The sequence below is a fragment of the Rhinopithecus bieti genome, unplaced genomic scaffold (assembly GCF_001698545.2).
Source record: "Rhinopithecus bieti isolate Rb0 unplaced genomic scaffold, ASM169854v2 scaffold_5260, whole genome shotgun sequence".
Taxonomy (NCBI): Eukaryota; Metazoa; Chordata; class Mammalia; order Primates; family Cercopithecidae; genus Rhinopithecus; species Rhinopithecus bieti.
The window spans coordinates 7543459-7562530 of record NW_016805896.1 but is presented as its reverse complement, the minus strand read 5'-3'; the positions used below and the strand labels follow the sequence as shown (position 1 = coordinate 7562530).

At 37.7% G+C, this 19072-nt stretch overlaps 1 protein-coding gene across 3 annotated transcripts in view; it reads right to left on the bottom strand.

Moving 5' to 3' along the window:
* Positions 1-19072, bottom strand: part of GAREM1 (GRB2 associated regulator of MAPK1 subtype 1) — a 204256-nt gene that overhangs the window by 175745 nt on the left and 9439 nt on the right. Inside the window, exon 2 of one of the 3 annotated variants that reach the window (XM_017874079.1) lies at positions 7497-7615. The exons of the other annotated variants lie outside the window; for them this stretch is intronic. The gene's annotated coding sequence lies outside the window, so the exon portion shown is untranslated. The remainder of the gene's footprint in view (positions 1-7496; positions 7616-19072) is intronic. 3 annotated transcript variants of the gene reach the window in all.

Below are 19072 nucleotides of genomic sequence, written 5' to 3'. Positions count from 1 at the left end.
GCAGGCCCTCTTCTTCTGGCTTAATTCCTATCTCTTCTTCAAGACTCAGCATAGGCAATACTTCCTCCTTGGAGCATGTATCCCGCCTCCCTTCCCAACCATCAGTATGGCTCTGTCCATGACCTGAGATCCCAGAACGCCTGTGCCCATGGATGTGCACAGGTGAATGAGAGAGAAAACCACCACCTGGGGTACATCTCCACTTGGGTGTCCCATCAGCAACTCAAAGTCAGCACATTCAACCCCTGACCTCATCATCTTACTTTTCCCACTCCCCAAAGCAAACCTGCTCTTTGATTTCTCATTTTGGAAAGGCATCAGCATCTATACAAACTAATGAATGCAGGTGGGAAAATATACGCTCATTAGTAAAAAGGGTAAATTACAGAATTATTAAAAGATATATTGCTTTCACTCAGGATCAACCCCTGCTTCCCCCCCCCCCAAAAAAAAGGCTGAAGAGCTATTATCTGGGCATCTTTCATGAAGATAAAAGAACTGATTTGTAAGCAGTACACCTACGATCCCTGTGTAAAATAGTTCACCAGAAATGCTTACCAGCAGTCTGCTCCTCCAATAGGGGTATATATTCTCCCCCAGAACCCCATTCACATTGTTCTTTTAAAAAGAGAAAGAAAATAAAATGAATGGCATCAACAGTCTTGTCAAAGCTATTGCTATAGTAATATTTCAAGTTCATAAATTAATGAATATAAACCAGAAGTCTTCTGACGAAACATAATCAAGCTGACTGGTTGAAGCTAAAGACTCCTAGTTTAACTAGTCAAAGTTGTATGTGTAAATGTGATTTAGTTTGTTTTGCAGGAATCTAATGCTCAGTCATCTTACTAGAGCATAATAAATTATTTCCACCTCCTAAAAAAGTTTAAAATCCCTATAGTAAGTCATAAATATCTGATATGCATATATAATAATCCCAGAATCAAGCCATAGGGTATTAAACTAAATTCATTTTTCTGGCAAAAACATATAGGTTAAGGCAATAGCAGCATGGTAGAAATTAGTCTCACAAATTATTTCAGTAGCAGAACCATGTTATTCCAGGAAGTATCATGTTGAGGTAAAATGCATGTTGCTCATCAAGAGAAATGCTCTTAATTTTACATGATGCTCTTCCATGGGGGGTAGCACAGCCTTCAAATTAATTCAAATAACAGATGGAGACACTGAAACAATGATACACAGAGCTGTGCAGTAGAAATCTCTAATGACATAAATACAGTAGTAATTATTCCTTTCAAAACACAGGGACTGTTGATTACTAGTACACAATAAATGGCTACCAAAATAGTCTATCCATTTCTCAGACTGCAAGTTCCCCATTGTGTGTGTGTGTGTGTGTGTGTGTGTGTAACAATAGAATTGCTCACCATTAACACAATATTCAAGGTTATCTGCTGTAACAAAATTTTTGTAAACCAAAAGCACCACAGTGTTCACTTTATATTATTTCATTTAATCATCACAACAAGACAAGGAGGTAGGTATTATCTCCACTTCACCTATAAATACAATTTCCATACAATGTATTGTCCAATCCAAGACACTTCTGAGAATGAGAAAGGGCATAAGAAATGCAAACTGGACTATCCTGGCCAAACCGGGATGCTGGGATTCTCCAAAGAGGGAAACAAAATCAGAAAAGTTTCTTAATTTCCCAAGTTCACATACAGGGACAAGAGGAAATTGGAAATGAAATCTGTATCTGACTGTGGTTCAAAAGAATAACAACTTCCAAGGCAAACAAAAAACCGAAGTTGACGAATGTAGGACCAATATTTCTCTATTTCCCTATTTTGTTATAATTGTGAGTTCATCAATATGTCTTGTATGAGGCTTCCTGAGCTGATTAATATTGCTTCCATCTACACTTTTTCTCAAATCCCCTTGCAATTCCTATAATTATTCTAGGTAAATAAATGTGGGGTTAAAACTTCCAGACACTGGGATGGTAAAACTCTCTGTGAGTGCAGAGTGGAAACAAAAAATCCAGCCGTGGTGAGTGTCATCAGGCACAACCTCCAAACAGTAACTGAGGAGCAGTATCTTATTAAAGGACGTTTACTGTATACATCATCCCAGCAGGCTCAACTGCCACAGGCCATCAATGGCCCTGATTGTCCTGTATCCATAGAGAGCACTAATTACATGCAACTTTGCTGCTTTTAAAACTATATACACGGTTTCTATTACAAGTGTGCACAAACAGCAGTTACAATCATTTCACAGCAACCATCACCACCTAATTTACATTCAGTAGGAAGCTGTGCGTGGGTTTCTGATAATTCATTTACATTTACTACACTATTCCTCCATGTTTTGAGCCAAATTTCTGAATAAAATATTACCAAATTTAAGACTATTTCCTGGTTGGAATTACATATATACATACATACCTTTAAGAAACTGGCTAACTTATTTATATATCAAAACATTCAACTAAATTCTCTACTTTTGAAGTTTTACTTTTGCATATTTAGAAGCTTATCGGCCGGGCGCGGTGGCTCAAGCCCGTAATCCCAGCACTTCGGGAGGCTGAGACGGGCGGATCACGAGGTCAGGAGATCGAGACCATCCTGGCTAACACGGTGAAACCCCGTCTCTACTAAAAAAATACAAAAAACTAGCCGGGCGAGGTGGCGGGCGCCTGTAGTCCCAGCTACTCGGGAGGCTGAGGCAGGAGAATGGCGTGAACCCGGGAGGCGGAGCTTGCAGTGAGTTCAGATCCGGCCACTGCACTCCAGCCTGGGCGACAGAGCAAGACTCCGTCTCAAAAAAATAAATAAATAAATAAAAAATAAAAGCTTATTACACAAAACCATTCGTCAAATAAATTTCTCAGACGTAGTCTTACGGGCAAACACTCCTTCTCCCCATATTATAAATTCCCTTGACTTTATAGAAAAGTAAGCCTTTTAAAAGAAGATACATAGTCAAATTAATATTAATGCAATATTTTTTTGTCACATCATATCAGTCTAGTGGTGAAGTCTAGAAAACTATTTTACAGGAAAATAATAAATTATGACTTGTTACCTCTCAGGATTGGTACAGATTTGGTCCTTTTTAAATCTTTCAAATTTACAGAAACAGTTGTAAGAAATGATGTAACTTCAGTACTAAAAGTACCACATTTTGAAATTTCTTGAGGGTAGCGACCTTATACTTCCCCATCCGCTTTACACATGAAATTGTTTTTATTCGCAAAACTGTTTTTATTTCTACAGACATTTCTTCACAAAATTGTTCACGAAATTGTTTTTATTTCTACAGACATTTCTTAAATAATATTAATTAAAAGATGTGTCATGGATGAACCAAGAAACTACATAATTTAGAAGTTATGTTGTTGAAATTCTTTGTTATTACTGAAGTGTTGCCTTCCTAATCCTACACCGTGTGTTATATGCAGTAATTCAGTTGGCATTGGCTAAGTATACTGTAAGAGAGCACTGGAGAACCTGGTGTAAAATGAAAATTATGTCATTTCACAAATAAATAATATGGACACAGATAATAAAGAATTGCTATAGTGTGTTTCTAAACAGATTTATTGTGGGATCTCTCTTGCCCCATTGTCAAAGAAACACCTACCATTTATCAAAGCACTATTAAGGGCTCAGGGTCTGAGTCCTTGGCTTCACGCAGGCGGAGGGTGGTCCATGCATACTTTGAAATTATGTGAAGAACTGTGTTTATACCTATATCCATTTGCAGCTTTCACGGGATCTCCAAAAGCTAAGCAAGAATCACTGCTAATGTTGTAATCAATAAAATACATAAAATTATCACCTGGTACAAATATATACTAGGGGAGGGGAGATTATCTGTTGATGTCAGAACCTAAGTGTGACCACAACCCTATCATGTCTGTTATGCTCTTACTTGTCATTTGTGATGGCACTGGCCTGTTTCTGCTTAGTTTCCATAGCATTTGCTACTCTACTCCAGAATTGTAAAATGCAGCTCCTCAGTTAAGGGAAAGGATTTGACAACAGGTATGGCTTTGTGACAGGTAAATATCAGAAGTAGAGGCTCTCTAGAAAGAAGGCTGGAGTTTCTATACATAAGACTGGCCTAAATCCACATTAGTTTTATAGAATCTATAGACATCTCTACTTTCATCTGTGTAGATGAAAAACACTGGTCTCAAAGAAAACTGGTAAGAACAGATGGCACAGGATAAGGCTTTGGTGAACTTTTTCTGTCAAGTGCCAGGTAGTAAAGACTTTAGGCCTGTGGCCTATAAAGTCTCTATCATACCTCTACTTCTGCTACTGTAGTGCAAACACAACCACAGACACGAGGTGAACAAATAGGTGTGCTGTGTTCTAATAAAACTTCACTTACTCAAACAGACAGTAGGCCAAGTTCGGCCCATGGGCCCGTCTGCCAACCCCTGGCTTAGGGTAAACTCATTGCCATTTGGTAGGGGAGAACTGAAAGCAAAATCAGATTTATATGACCACCACATATTTCATTTTTGAGAAGCCTTCTCTATCATTTCCTACCCCCAAAGCATTGCCACCTCCTCTACTCCCACTCTGATAAAACCACTACCTATTGAATGCTAGCCAGCAAACTAAAGGTTTTAATATAAAATGATAAAATAAAAGGGCCTTTCCACTCTTAATTTCATCAGTGACTGAACTCTGCATGGGGATTCGCCCCCACAGTGAGGTGCTGTCCAGGAACCATGCAATGTCAGAACACTCTAGCTCAGGGTCTGAGTCCTTGGCTTCATGCAGGTGGAGGGTGGTCCATGAATACTTTGAAATTATGTGAAGAACTGTGTTTATACCTATGTTCATTTGTAGCTTTCATAGGATCTCCAAAAAGCTAAGCAAGAATCACTGCTAATGCTGTAATCAATAAAATATGTAAAATTATCACCTGGTACAAATGTATACTGGGGGAGGGGAGATTATCTGTTGATGTCAGAACCTAAGTAGGACCTGACCACATCCCTGATCATGTCTGTTATGCTCTTGTCATTTATGATGGCACTGGCCTGTTTCTGCTTAGTTTCCATAGCATTTGCTACTTACTCTACTCCACAATCGTAAAATGCACTGCTCCTCAGTTAAGGGAAAGGGTTTGACAGCAGGTATGGGCTTTGTGACAGGTAAATATCAGAAGCAGAGGCTCTCTAGAAAGAAGGCTGGAGTTTCTTCAAGTCTCACCCCAAGGTAAATGAAGGATATTACTATACATATGTGTTTATATATACAAATATCATATGTATGTATTTACGTACCTTTGAGGACAATTTGGGAACAAGTCTTTTACAAACCAAGAAGGAAAAATGCAAACAGTTCTTACTTTGCTGCTACATGTCACTTTCCACCCCAAGTCTTTCTTGTTGGGGAGACTGGGGTAGGAAGACAACAAACACTCAAAATGGAAAACCTTCTTCAGTGAGTAATCCCCAAGGTCCAGTTGAGTTCCCATCCTCTATTAACAATTCTGTGAGGCTCTCATGGTTCTTTTTATTTCAATTAGTGGGATCAGACCTATCCTTGATATTTCTGCCTATAGTGGTTCAACTTTCAATAAAGATGATGGACAGAAGACTCTTTCATTTTATGATAAGCAGTACGAATGGGAAAACACTACTTGTTGGTCTGAGAATTAGGAAAGGCAGGCCAGAGTTTAAAGTACAAGCTCTAGAACTGCCTCCGTTGCTGGCTTCTCAGCTTTTCAGCCATGTGACCTTGAGCAAATTATTCCTTATGTTAAAGAGCTCTTGAGAAGTAAATGAGATAATGTACGTAAAGTGTTGTACAACAGCTGGCACTATAATTAGTCCTCAATGAACGCTAACTATAATTATTATAGAGAAAGAAACACCAGTGGATTTGTTTGTTTGCGGGAACATGGAAGAGTTACTTTTAACAATTTTAAGTGCCTTTGGTAAGAAGGTAAAAGCTATAGCTTCCTTTTTAAGTTTTAATCATTCATAGTAAAGTGTTACTAAAAAGTAGTTTAGGCTGGGCATGGTGGCTCATACCTGCAATCCCAGCACTTTGGCAGGCGGAAGCAAGTGGATTGCTTGAGCCCAGGAGTTAGACAACATGGCGAAACCCCATCTCTACAAAAAATATATATTAAAAAAAATTAGCTGGGTGTGGTGGGACCTGTAGACCCAGCTACATAAGAGGCTGAGGTGGGAGGCTGAGGTTGCAGTGAGCTGTGATTGTGCTACTGCACTCCAGTCTGGGCAACAGAGTGAGATTCTGTCTCAAAAAAACAAAGGGTTGTGGGGCAGGCGTGGTAGAAGTTTAATAAATATTCTTTCATCTCAACTGTGAAGACCAGAATTATTATTTCTTATCATTACAACTATTCTAATTCTTCAAAATTTCCTTTGCAGAGAGAATGGTGACATGCAGTAAACCAGGCTTTTTTTTTTTTTTTTTTTTTTTTTTTTTTTTCATTTTCCTGTTAATACATAATCTTGAAGGGAGGAGAGTCTATTTTGGGTAATCACCAATGTCTACATAAAAAGTTTAAAAGGTGAATAATTTAGTTGGAGAGCCCTATGGAGGTTGGTCAGGCAAAGGCATAGGAACCTTTAAAAAGAATAGAGAGAAAAAGCAAGTCTCCTTATGTATGAACACTAGCCAATGGGAAAAGGTGCCATTAACTACCTCCATTTGCCAGTAATTGGAGCTACAAAAAGAGTATTATTACAGTAAGGTTAAGCTAATATCTTGCTGTCTGTGGCACAACCAGTCAGAAAATTTTTGAATATATTCTAATATTCTGAGTAGTCAGCAATCAGTATCAATTAACTTATAACTGATCTTCTGTTCCAACTATAAAGGCTATCCTTTGCAATACTTTTTCTTCCCTGCTGGATTAGAAAACTGGCTGAAATCCTACTGTAAAAATCTAAGGATATCTTTTAAATCCCTAAATGCAAGTCAGCAATTCTGGAGTTTAAAAAAGCTAAATCCTGTTTAAGTGATTAATTCAACCCCTATGCCAACTGTTACATAAAATTATTTAAAAGTTCTAATAAGCTGCTTAAAAAAAAAAAAAAACTGTTTAGGGGTTGCGACATTTGTAACCACAAACATTAACCTTGATCTTTACCATCATCAGCACTGGCTCAATTCCCTCTTGATCAATGTGATTCACTCCATGGCTTGATTTATGACCACTACTTTGAAGTCTCCCAGTATTATTTCTCTAGCCCTGAACTCTCTCAAGATGCAAGCGCACATTTCTGACTCCTGAACTGAATTTCCCCTTCAATACCTCAACATAGCCACAAATTACCTTGCTGCTTTCCCATCCCTCCAGCCTTTAACAGTTACTGGAGTCTTAATCCCAGCATATGGAAAGATGGTACCTCGCCCTGTTGAAAGTTAGGTGTCGTCATGGGACTTGCCACTAACAATGACATGTAAGAGGGATACAAGGTGCATCGCTTCTGAGCAGAAACTTTAAGGGGCCAGGGCATGACTTACCATATTCTATCTTTCCTCAACTACTGTGGTAATCCCAGCACTTTGGGAGGCTGAGGCAGGAGAACTGCTTGAGCCCACGAGATTGAGACCAGCCTGGGCAACATAGGGAAACCTCATTTCTATTAAAAAAAAAAAAATTTAAATTAGTCAGGTGTGGTGGCACACACCTATAGTCCCAGCTACTTACAGGGGCTGAGGTGGGAGAATCACTTGAGCCTGGGAGGCTGAGGCTGCAGTGAGTCATGATCGTGACACTGCACTCCAGCCTGGATGACACAGTGAGACCCTGTCTCAAACAAAAACAAGAATGAAAACAACCATGGAAGCACAAACTAAGGCTTTTAGGCCTGGGATCCTCAATGAGGATGATGATGGAGTGCAGAGCCCCTACCCCCCCACCCCCCAAGCCAGCTCGTTTCATCTCAACTATGAAGACCAAAATTATTATTTCTTATTCCTACAGCTATTCTAATCTTCAAAATTTCATGCAGTACAAGTGAGCAATAAACCCTTACTGTTTTAAACCAACTAACACTTTGGAGTTGTTACCACCACCTAATCTGGCCTACTCTGCCTAATACACCCACCTGCGACCTGCTTCTCTATCTCTGATAAGGGCATTAGCACCCAAGCCAGTAACCTCAGGACTAGTTAATGCTTCCCTCTTCCTCATGTCCCATTATCCAGTTATTAATCCTGGAAATCTTAAGTTAAAATATTTCCCACTCACCCTGCTCCACTACATTCCCACAAATCTAGTTTTGGCTAGAGGCGCTCTTTCTCCTTGATTATAAACCCTACAGCTTCCAAATATTGTCTAATTCCAAACTTTTTCTGCTCTAAATGATCTTCCAAAATGACCAGAATAACCCTTGTTAAATAATTTTTAAAAATCTGGGCCTTTCCCATATTTACAGCCCTTCAGCACTTCCCACTGTTTGCATAACAAATACTGGAGGGGCATGTTTGCAAACAGGCACTGTGCGAGGTACCACAGGAATGAGGATGAGCCATGTGCCTGGACAATGATCTTCAACATGATGCAGTGACAGAGCCAGCTGCAGAATGTTGCTTGATACTAGCATTTAGTAAAATACTGAAATCTGTGAAAAGGTATTTTAAAATAAAATTAGAGTTAATTCAAGTTTAGAGTTAATTCAAGTTCTATGAAGACCTGACTTTCACTCATATCCTGACATGCTTTCTTGAGATGGAGAAGGGATGGAGGTCATCACTAGCTAGCCAAGATGTGCACATGGCCCAAGATACTGCATCAAGTCCCTCCTGAGACTCTACTGATGTTAGCAGCTTACATATGATTATAACATACATCATTGTAGTTTGTTAGTTAACCATTTTTATAATAGAGTTCATCAAATTTAGGACCCCAGTGAATTCTGTTGCAATCCATTCTGTTGTAACACCATGTGTTACTTGTGTCCCGGAAGGGGAAGGGAAGTTAAGAACCACCAGGTTAGCCAGAGGAGAAAGGTCAAACGTCAGTATATTATGGTTCTTCAAAATCTGTTTCCCAACTTGCCCTCCCCTCACATGCCTCTGTTCAGGGCGTTCCAAACTTTGTCAGGCCACCATTTCCTCTTTAAAACCTCGCAAAATTCTAGTCATTCAACAACTAGTTCAGTGGTCAATTAATGTTTTCTGTAAAATCTGTCCCAAGCGTTGTCGGCAACACTAACTGGCCTCTGGGCTGAAACATTTCCTTGCTTATCACATGACAGCGTTTAATTGTCTAAGAACCTACCTATTCAGTGGGCCTCTGAACCCCTTGAGAATGAGTATCACATGTATTCATCTTTGGGCGCCTAGCCCTTGTTCTGTGCTTGCACAGCAGCAGGCACATGCTCCACAGCTGTTAAGTGAATAGCATTGTGGAAACCACATACCATACTCCCACTTACCCATCAGCCTATTGATGAATGTTAGGGAAACTGTTACTTTGAAAATCCAGAGAAGGAGGTTTTACACTTATAAGTTTTTTTGTTTAAGAAACTTGGCATGTTATTAACTATAGGGTAATGAAACTTATATATGTGTGTGTGTGTGTTGACACGTGGGTGTGTGCTTGAGTATGTGTCTGTAACAGGTTTACTGTGACTACTTGTATTAGTCCATTTTCATGCTGCTGATAAAGACATACCTGAGACTGGGTAATTATAAAGAAAAAGAGGTTTAACAGACTCACAGTTCCATGTGGCTGGGGAGGCCTCACAATCATGGTGGAAAGTGAAAAGCACGTCTTAAGTGGCCGCAGGGAGAATGAGAATGAGAACCAAGCAAAAGGAGAAACCTCTTAAAAAACCATCATATCTCGTGAGACTTATTCACTACCACGAGAAGAGTATGGGGAAACTGCACCCAGGATTCAATTATCTCCCACCAGGCCCCTCCCATAACATGTGGGAATTAGGGGAGCTACAATTCAAGATGAGATTTAGGCGGGGACACAGCCAAACCATACGACTGCTATAATAAACTACCACAAACTGAATGGCATCAAACAATAGAAAATGTATTCTCTCATAGCTCTAGAGGCCGAAAGTCCAAAACCAAGCTGCAGGCACAGGAGAGATTCTGTTCCCTGCCTCTCCTAGCTTTTGGTGGCTCAGGCAAGCCTTGGTTTGTGGCTGCATTACCCCAATCTCTGCAACCATTGTTACCCTGCCTCCTTTTCTGCGTCAAAACTCTGTCTGCCTTTCGCTCATAAATACACTGTCACTGGATTTAAAGCCCACTCAGGTAATTCAGAATGACCTCCTCTTAAGACTGTTAATTACATTTGCAGAGATCTATTCTCAAAAGAAAGTAACATTCACAGGTTCCAGGGATTTTGATGTGGACAAATCTTTTGGTAGGCCCCCCATTCAATCAACTACACTGTGTGTGCACATGCCTGTGTGCATGTGTGTTGTATATTGTACAAAGAAGACTCCTTAAACAAGGCTCTATTGAACACCTACATGTTACCAAGGTAACACAGTTTGGAAACTGTGTTAGGTGCCGGGGACACAATGATGAACATGAAATACACAATCTCTGCCTTCATAGAGTCAGAATCCATAGGGGAGGTGGGCTGAATATGAAAATTAATTTATTCTTTAAAGTTGGAAAATGTAGTATGAGAAAAAATTACACCACGGTTGTATATAATAGTGACCTCATCTTACCTGCTGTTAAATGAGTAAGCTAACACTTTCTCCATTAGGGATGGAGGGTTCAGGGAATACTACTTGATTTTCAGTTTAGATTATCTCCCACCCTGTACTGGGACATTCACAAAAAGTCTTTGTTTCATATGTTTGCTTTGCACATGGAATTACTGGACCCAAAGATACTCCATGGCACTACCATAATTCATACAATTTAGAATGCCATCACTTGTAAGACAATCATTGTTTGACAACAACCAAGACTGTTGATAAAACTGTCACACTATTAGTTATAAGATACATGCTGATTTCAGAGATATTAAAATGTATACCTTAGAATCAATGAAACATGTTAATTTCCATTCTGAAATATATTCTTACAATACAACCAGACAAATTAACAGCTTCTGATTAAATAGTATAGCCAAATCTCAATGATTTCCCAGCAAAATTTTAATGCTGAATTGGCTTCACAAGCCTCAGAGTATTTTTCAACCTCTTTCCATCAGGCTAATATATGTAAATATAATTCACTAAGTCTTAAAAGTAGGACATACTCTCATATGCTGGGTCTCTTCCAGGGTTGAGATGGTTGGAAAAGTCAGAGACTGAGAAAGAACTCTGAATTCCTTGAGCAGGAAGAGGCTGCTGGAATCATCACTTCTTTCCTTGCCCAGAACCTGCTAAAAAGTCAGACTGTAAAGAACAGAGTGTGCGCACCTGTGTGTGTATTAGTCGGGGAAGCTTGTAAATACTTTAGGGATAGGCTGGAGTATCCCAACAATTCTGTAGATGAGTCATTCAGACAAAATTTTTGATCCATCTATTGGAACATCACACCAGATCATGTGAACCATGTGAAATGAACAGTGCAAAGACAAGACAGGATTCCTGCTCTCTGCTCTTGGACAGCTTAGAAAGACAAATATGAAAAAGGAAGTAATAAAACTTTTAAACACACACAACTCCAACCTAATAAAAATCTGCATGGAATCCAGGATCAAGGTTTTGTTATAATCTTACACAAAGGTTATGTAGCAGACAAAGTCTCAGGGACTAATCTACGTTATGAGTCCTCTTCTCACACTCATTTCTCCTATATTTATTCAGTCTGGGTTTTGACATTAAGATGTGAGACTCACATTGCCCTGCATTTTTTTTTCTAAAATGTAGATTTCATTCCGGTCTTTGCATGTGAGATTAAGAGGAATCAGGAAGATAAGGCCATGAAAAATTGGGGGAAAAGTAAACAAAATGTAAGAGAAATTTAAGAATTTTTAAGTCGACAGATGTAGGTCATTATGGGATTTCAAAGAAAGAGACACATATATACATTGAAAATAGCATGTGAAAGTTGCCCCTCCTACAAAAAATAATGGGGGAAATACACTTTTAACTAAGTAGGCAAGCTGAGTGCAACGTGCAAATCCTTCTTAAATTCTGAAACACACACACACACACACACACACACACACACACACACACGCTTACTTGAGCAGCAGCTTTGTAAAGTATCATTTTAAAAGCAAATTCTTCCCTGGAGAAAACTTACTGCCAAAGCATCTGGACTATCTTTCTAGAAGGCATTTAACAAGTTACTATTACTTCAGAGACTCACCAGGGTACACTGGCTTCAAAATGTATTTAAATTTTCTTTGGAAAAACACATATCAGACCTCTCATAGCCACTGGAGAAGAAGGATAAGTCAGGATCAGGAACAGTTCTAGCTACAACTTCACTTCTTTAGGAATAAAATAATTGTTTTCCGATTTCATTAACTTTATGTGTCCCTGGAACACAGCCCAAGGTAGTCCCTGAAAGACAGGTGTTGCTGAAGTGTTTTTCTACTACTAAACAAGCAAAATAAATTTAGCAAAGATAGTTCATATCAAGAACAAACAGGTCTTTGAATAAATGGGCTGGCACAACAGCCTGGAAGAAAATAAAAATCTTACATCATATGCAAAAATTAATTCCAGATGGATTAAAAACAAAAAAAATTAATCTTCCCAGAAAATCTTAGAGACTACATGTACAATCTAGGTGTCAGGGAACCTTTCTTAGACAAGATTGAAAACAGGAACAAGAGACTTCTCTGTACATGTGAAAATTTAAAACTCTTAAATGGAAACATGTAGACTAGGTCATTTGATAGGAAAAATGTAAATAAGCGAAAATATTTCCATTATATACAAACAGCATCTAGAAATTGACAAGAACAAGCCGATAACAGAAAAACCAACAGAAAGTATGATTTTAATCCATAGAAGAGCAGGTCCGAGTGGTGAACAGATATACAAAAGAGAGCCCCAAAATCACCGACAGTCAGGGAAATGCAAATTAACACAGCAATAAGATCTTTATATCCATTACGCTGGCAAATTTTTTTAAAACATTATAAAAACTATGGTTGACACAGATTTGGAGAAATGGTATTCTCACACATCCATGATAGAAATGAGAATTGCTACGGACTTTTTGGATAGCATTCTGGCAGCATCTATTAAATCAATTCCACTTCTGTGAGTTTTACTGAGATGCTAGACAATCATGTTTCCCCTACATTTTTTTTCCTAAAATTATTTAGTTTTGGTAGCTGCATAGGAAATGAAAAGAATCAGGAAAACAATGTTATCAAAAATGTCTTGGAGAAGTGAAACTTATTAGAAATCACAGAATTCTACAGAAACCATGAACAAATTAATGATATGTACAGGGAGGTTTAGTGCAGTATAATTCACAGAGGCCAAGAAAAGGAAACAAATTGAACTCCTGTCAATAAAAGAATGAGTATTTTCACATCATGGGATATTACGCAGTTATGAATTTCAATTATACCGGGTGATTTAGAAAGATTCCCATGAGTGATATAAGCAAGAGGCCGAAAAGTATTTGTCATATAATCCAATTTTTATAGAACAATGACAGAATTCTTCATGTCTCTGTATGTATATGTAACAGTGATGTAGGATTCTATTAGTATGAAGAAGATAGGAATAATATGCACTGGACTGTTAGAGTGGATTACGTTTGGATTACGTAGGTAGGCAGGGTTGGAGGAATGGGGTCTGTTATGAAGGAAGAAAGTTTGTTAAAAAGTAGCTAAAATGCCACTATTATGTAAAATTGTATGTGTGTGTGTGTAGTGTGTGTGTGTGTGGAGAAAGAACAGAGAATGAATCACAATGTTGGTGGTTATCTCAAGACTTCAGAATACCTTTTAGGTATTCAAATTCTTCATAATACAAATGTTTATAATCAGAGGGGAATGAAGACTACAAATAGTATTTATACTTAGTTCATACACTTCCTCCCACCCAACTCTGTGGTCTCTGCTTAGCATGAAACTCTCCTCTGATAACACACAGTATTCAATTGTACACAATCTACTCAGATATGTATCTTCCCAGTCAAGTCAAGGGGGAAAAAAAGAAACAGAAGATGGGGGAGGGGTGAGTAAAATTCACAGTCTACCTGATCTACTATAAAGTTAATTTGAAGCTTCTTTGGTTTGGCACTAAAAGATTCTCTTAAAGCTATCTTGTTATTTCACTTTTAGCAATGTCACCTCAACACTCTGATAAATACAACTATTTATAGAGCCCTCAGGTGCTAAATTGGCAGAGTGATATGTACTTTATTTTTCATTATTTTATTTTTTTAATTATACTTTAAGTTCTAGGGTACATGTGCACAACCTGCAGGTTTGTTACATATGTATACATGTGTCCTGTTGGTGATACGTACTTTATTACCCATCGACCCCTGGATCTATGTCCAGAGATAATTAAACTGGACTTTTAATTTATCTTCTTCTTAGTCATTACAGTGAAGTCAATATTTACACAGATATTCAATAGAAAAAAATGAAACGACTTTCAAACTATCACCTGTGCTTCTCCCCATATCTGGAAGTGATCTGTGAATTTCTATTATTTATTCACTAGTGTCTGTACATAGATTCTAAACTTCAACAGACTCCGAAGTTGTTGTCATCTATCTCTTATCTAATTATCCCAAATGTATCACTTCAGTTTATGTATTACATGTAAAATAATTAAATATTTTACAAACACGTCCATTTACTTATTAGTATTTAAAGCCAAAAAATGACAAATCATTCATCAGCTTTGTTTCATGCAATGTACAGGAATTTATCAACAATGAAGTATCTTTGGGGAACTCTGCATGAATGGAACACAAATATAACTATATTTGTGAACACACGACATAGTTTTACCAAGATTTTCATGAGACTGATTTCATACAATGCAAGGGGATTCTTTCAGAGGACAGTTGCAATACAAGAGTGAACATATCATATTTAAATCCAATATCCAGGTTGGTTAAGAAGAGTAAATGAATCACAATTATTCAATTTCAAAACCAGAGGTAATAGCTATTAATAGTTATGAACATTAACTGCTGAAGACAAATAAGTTAAAAAGTGATTAACCCACATGAAACCAGAACATTATTTATAAACATCCCATAGAAAACTAAGAAAAACATACAGGAGGATATTTTATTACAGAAGATTTAAAAAAAAAAAAAAAAACTCTACCAAAAGAAATTTAACAAAGGGCTCAGGAAATTCACAAACAAAATATGATATTATTGAAGCTAAAGCTATTCTACTATCAAGCAAAGAAATACAATGTTTTAATTATCTAAACTAGCAAAGGCAAAAAAAAAAATGATATTCAATGATATACAAAGTCATGAGCTTAGTCATCCACTGCTGAAGGTCCAATCTTTTCTGGATGCAATTTACCAATACACACCAACAATCTAAAAATAACAAATTTTAAACAATCATCCCACTTCCAGGAACCCAAAATAATAAAATGATGTAAAACTGTCAAATTTAAGTTAAAAGTCTCAAAAACAGGACGCTCAAAACAACTAATGTCTCACAACAGTCAAATAAATAATAGTTGATTGGTAATAACAGAATTCCATTGAGTCACAAAAAGTCTATTTCCAAAGAATATTAATAATGAAAGAAAAGGCTCATGATCTAATGTAAATTTTAACAAGCAGTTTTATATATAATTTGGTCCCATTGGTAAATGTATTTTTAATTTACATCCCATGCCTGTATAATAGCAAAATGTTGGTCATGGTTATATAACAAGTTATACAATATCTGGAATTAAAACTGATGGTCATTTTTGTCTTTCCTTGTCTATATTTTCAAAGCTGTCTACAATGGTAATATTTTTGGGGAGAAGAGTAAATATTATTTTTTAAACACAAACACAAAGTCTCTCTGGCAAAAGAGAAAACACAAAGTCTCTCTGACAAAAGAAGTGCAGTAAAAAAAGCACCTCTAAAAAAACTGGACAACTAGGTTGGGCAGTGGCATGCCTGTAATCCCAGCTACTTGAGAGTTTGAGGCAGGACAGCATGAGTCCAGGAGTTTGAGACTGTAGTGTGCCATACCTGCACCTGTGAATAGCTACTGCACTCCAGCCTGGGCAGCACAGCAAGACCCCATCTCTCTTTTTTTTTTTTTTAATGAACTACTATTATCATTGTGTGTATCAAATCAGGTTGGGTGTGATGGCTAGCGTCTGTAATCCCAGCATTGTGGGAGGCCAAGATGGGAAGATCCCTTGAGCTGAGGAATTCAAGACCAGCCTGGGCAACACAGTGAGACCCTGTCTTTACTAGAAAAATAAGTGGCTGGGCATAGTGACTCACGTCTGTAATCCCAGCACTTTGGGAGGGCGAGGCAGGAGGATCACTTGAGGTCAGGAGTTTGAGACCAGCCTGGTCAATACAGTGAAAATACAAAATTAGCCAGGCATGGTGGCTCATGCCTGTAATCCCAGCTACTCTGGAGATGTCAAGGAGTTAGGGCCCAATGCATGGCTATTTTAATAAGTTTGTTAGTAGGAAAAAAAAAAAGTGAAGAAAGGCATCACAGCAACAATCTAGATGGCAAAGGCTGCTAAGTGGATCCCAATATCCAATGCCCCCTTTTCCTGCAGTAGGAAGATCTGGGCATTATGCGCAGTTAAAAGACTTCAGCTTCTGCCTTCCTGTACTCCCATACAGGACTGTTGAAGTGCTGACCAAATGAGATGTAAGTGAACTGCTGTGCAGGACAAGTGGTAAGACATAGCCTTTTGCCCTTCTTGTTGTATGGGATGTAGACATGACAGCTAGAGCTCCAGCAACCATCTAGGACCACGAAGCTTTGAGAGTGAAAACTACTTGCAGAAGACGACAGAGCAGAAAGAAAGAGTCTAGATCCTTCATTCTGTGGAACTGCCCTATCAGTCCTGGACTACATATCTTCAGACTACTTCTATATGAAAACAAAACAAAATAAACTCTCCGTGTTGTATAAGCTGCTATTTTTTTTCATCTATCTTACACAACTGAAATTAACCTTAACTGATGTCCCTGGCCATAATGAGGCTATGAAGATTCCCCCTGATCCTATCTTCTCTTAGTGGCTAACTTCCTCCTAACTGGCCAAAGACAGGACCAAAATAAACAGAAAAAATAAGAGTAGAATATCTTAATAAAGCTTTCGGTTACTTGTTATTTATTTTTAAATAAGTAATCTGAACCTCCTAAAGTGCATGCTCTCTCTCTCTCACGCTCTATCTCTCTCTCGACACAACCAAGTAAATAATTTTTAACTTGGGTCTAGTGCTTGATTGATTTTGTGGGTCAGTGATCCAAAGGTAAAAAATGTATCTTGCATTATTTTAAAAACCTAAAGCAGGCTAAAAACGAAGATCTAGGAGCATAAACTACTGGGGACCAGAAATGACAATGTTAATTTTTTTATTCAAACCAACACTTACTTGCCCATTGCTGCTAAAAGAAGACAGCAGCAATCCAAAATGAGAATCAATCGTGGAATTTAGCATCTGCACAGACAGCTGTTCTGGGTTTACTCAAGTGGGCCTTCTCAGGTATTTCACTAACCTTTTCTTTAGTGGATGACAGACTCTATTATAACGAGTGCTTTCTAATTACCTAATAGTAACAGATAACGTTTTAAAATTTTAAAATAAACATTTACCCTTTTCTGGTACTTTTAGATATTTAAACTCTAGTTTCCTGCTAGGAAGGCAAATTTTCATTTCTAACATCCTAAAGTCTGATCATTGAGAAAACTGTCATCTCATTAAAAAAAAAAAAAAGTCTGACCAAGGAAATTTTCTCTACTAATTGGAGAAAAAACAACAGAACACAACACATTTTAAATCTTCCCAGGGACACTTACATAAGCACTGCTCAGAGACAGTTACATTCCTTTCAACACTATCACCAAGCTTAATCATAACAATTTACTATGTATGTTAAATATTAACTAAAATGTCTTCATAACTATAAAGAATTCATATTGCATTTTTAGTTCAATAACTTGGTATTTATTAAACAACCATAAGGTCATCAAAGCCCACGTGGTATTCAAATACTTCAAACTAGGTTAACAATTAGCAGAATCAATTAAAATAACTTGCCCTGTGATTGTAAAGCAATTCATCCACAGAACTGGAAAGGAGCTTGGGAATACTGCTTTTTTCTTCTTTCCCGCACAGCATAAAAGGAAACTCATTGTCTGGGATTCAGACACTACTTTTTCAAGTCAAACTTGGGGCTATTCTAGGAAGATGACAACTGTACCAAATTAGCAGTTGTAGTTCTGTAACATTATTTGAACCAAATGGCTTGTTTGCTTAGAAGTAAAATTCGTGGAGCCCAGAGAAGAGATATAGATAAACGGTTAGCTGACTATGCCATCAGGTCTTTGTTAAGAACTGACCAGTTTCTAAGATATATTGCATTTTAGTCCATACACTCAGGAGTCATATGAAGAGCATGATAATACCAAAGATTAAAAATTCAGTGACATGGCAACACATAATATGTAAAGGAGATATCTTAACTTCAGAATGAAAAGAACTAGCAAAAAAGTGAAAAATCGAAAAATGAGTTGTACTTTCCAGAAATACTTATTTAGAACATGGGTAACTAATGACCCTAAGAATCATTATTTTATAAATCACGATAGTCTCTATTTTTCCTTCTGCTAATATTAAGACCTGCCATCTTAGTTCCAATTTATATATTTAAAATATAAAATGTCGCCTCAAATCAAACAAAAGTGATACTCTATTTCAGATTTGCAGAGCTCATACACTGCTGCAGTAATACAGATATCTCGGGCCTTATAATTTTTACTACCGAGATTTGCTCATTCATTTATTAAATGTTTATCCGGTGAGTCCTACATGCCTGGCATTGTGCTAAGAGCTGAGAAACGGCAAAAATAATTTTAGATGCCTTTAACCTGAAATTCAAGTAAGCAATTCTTATGAAACTGGGAGTAGGGGTACAGCAGGGTGGTAGAGGAGGCTTTTTTTTTTTTTTTTTTTTTT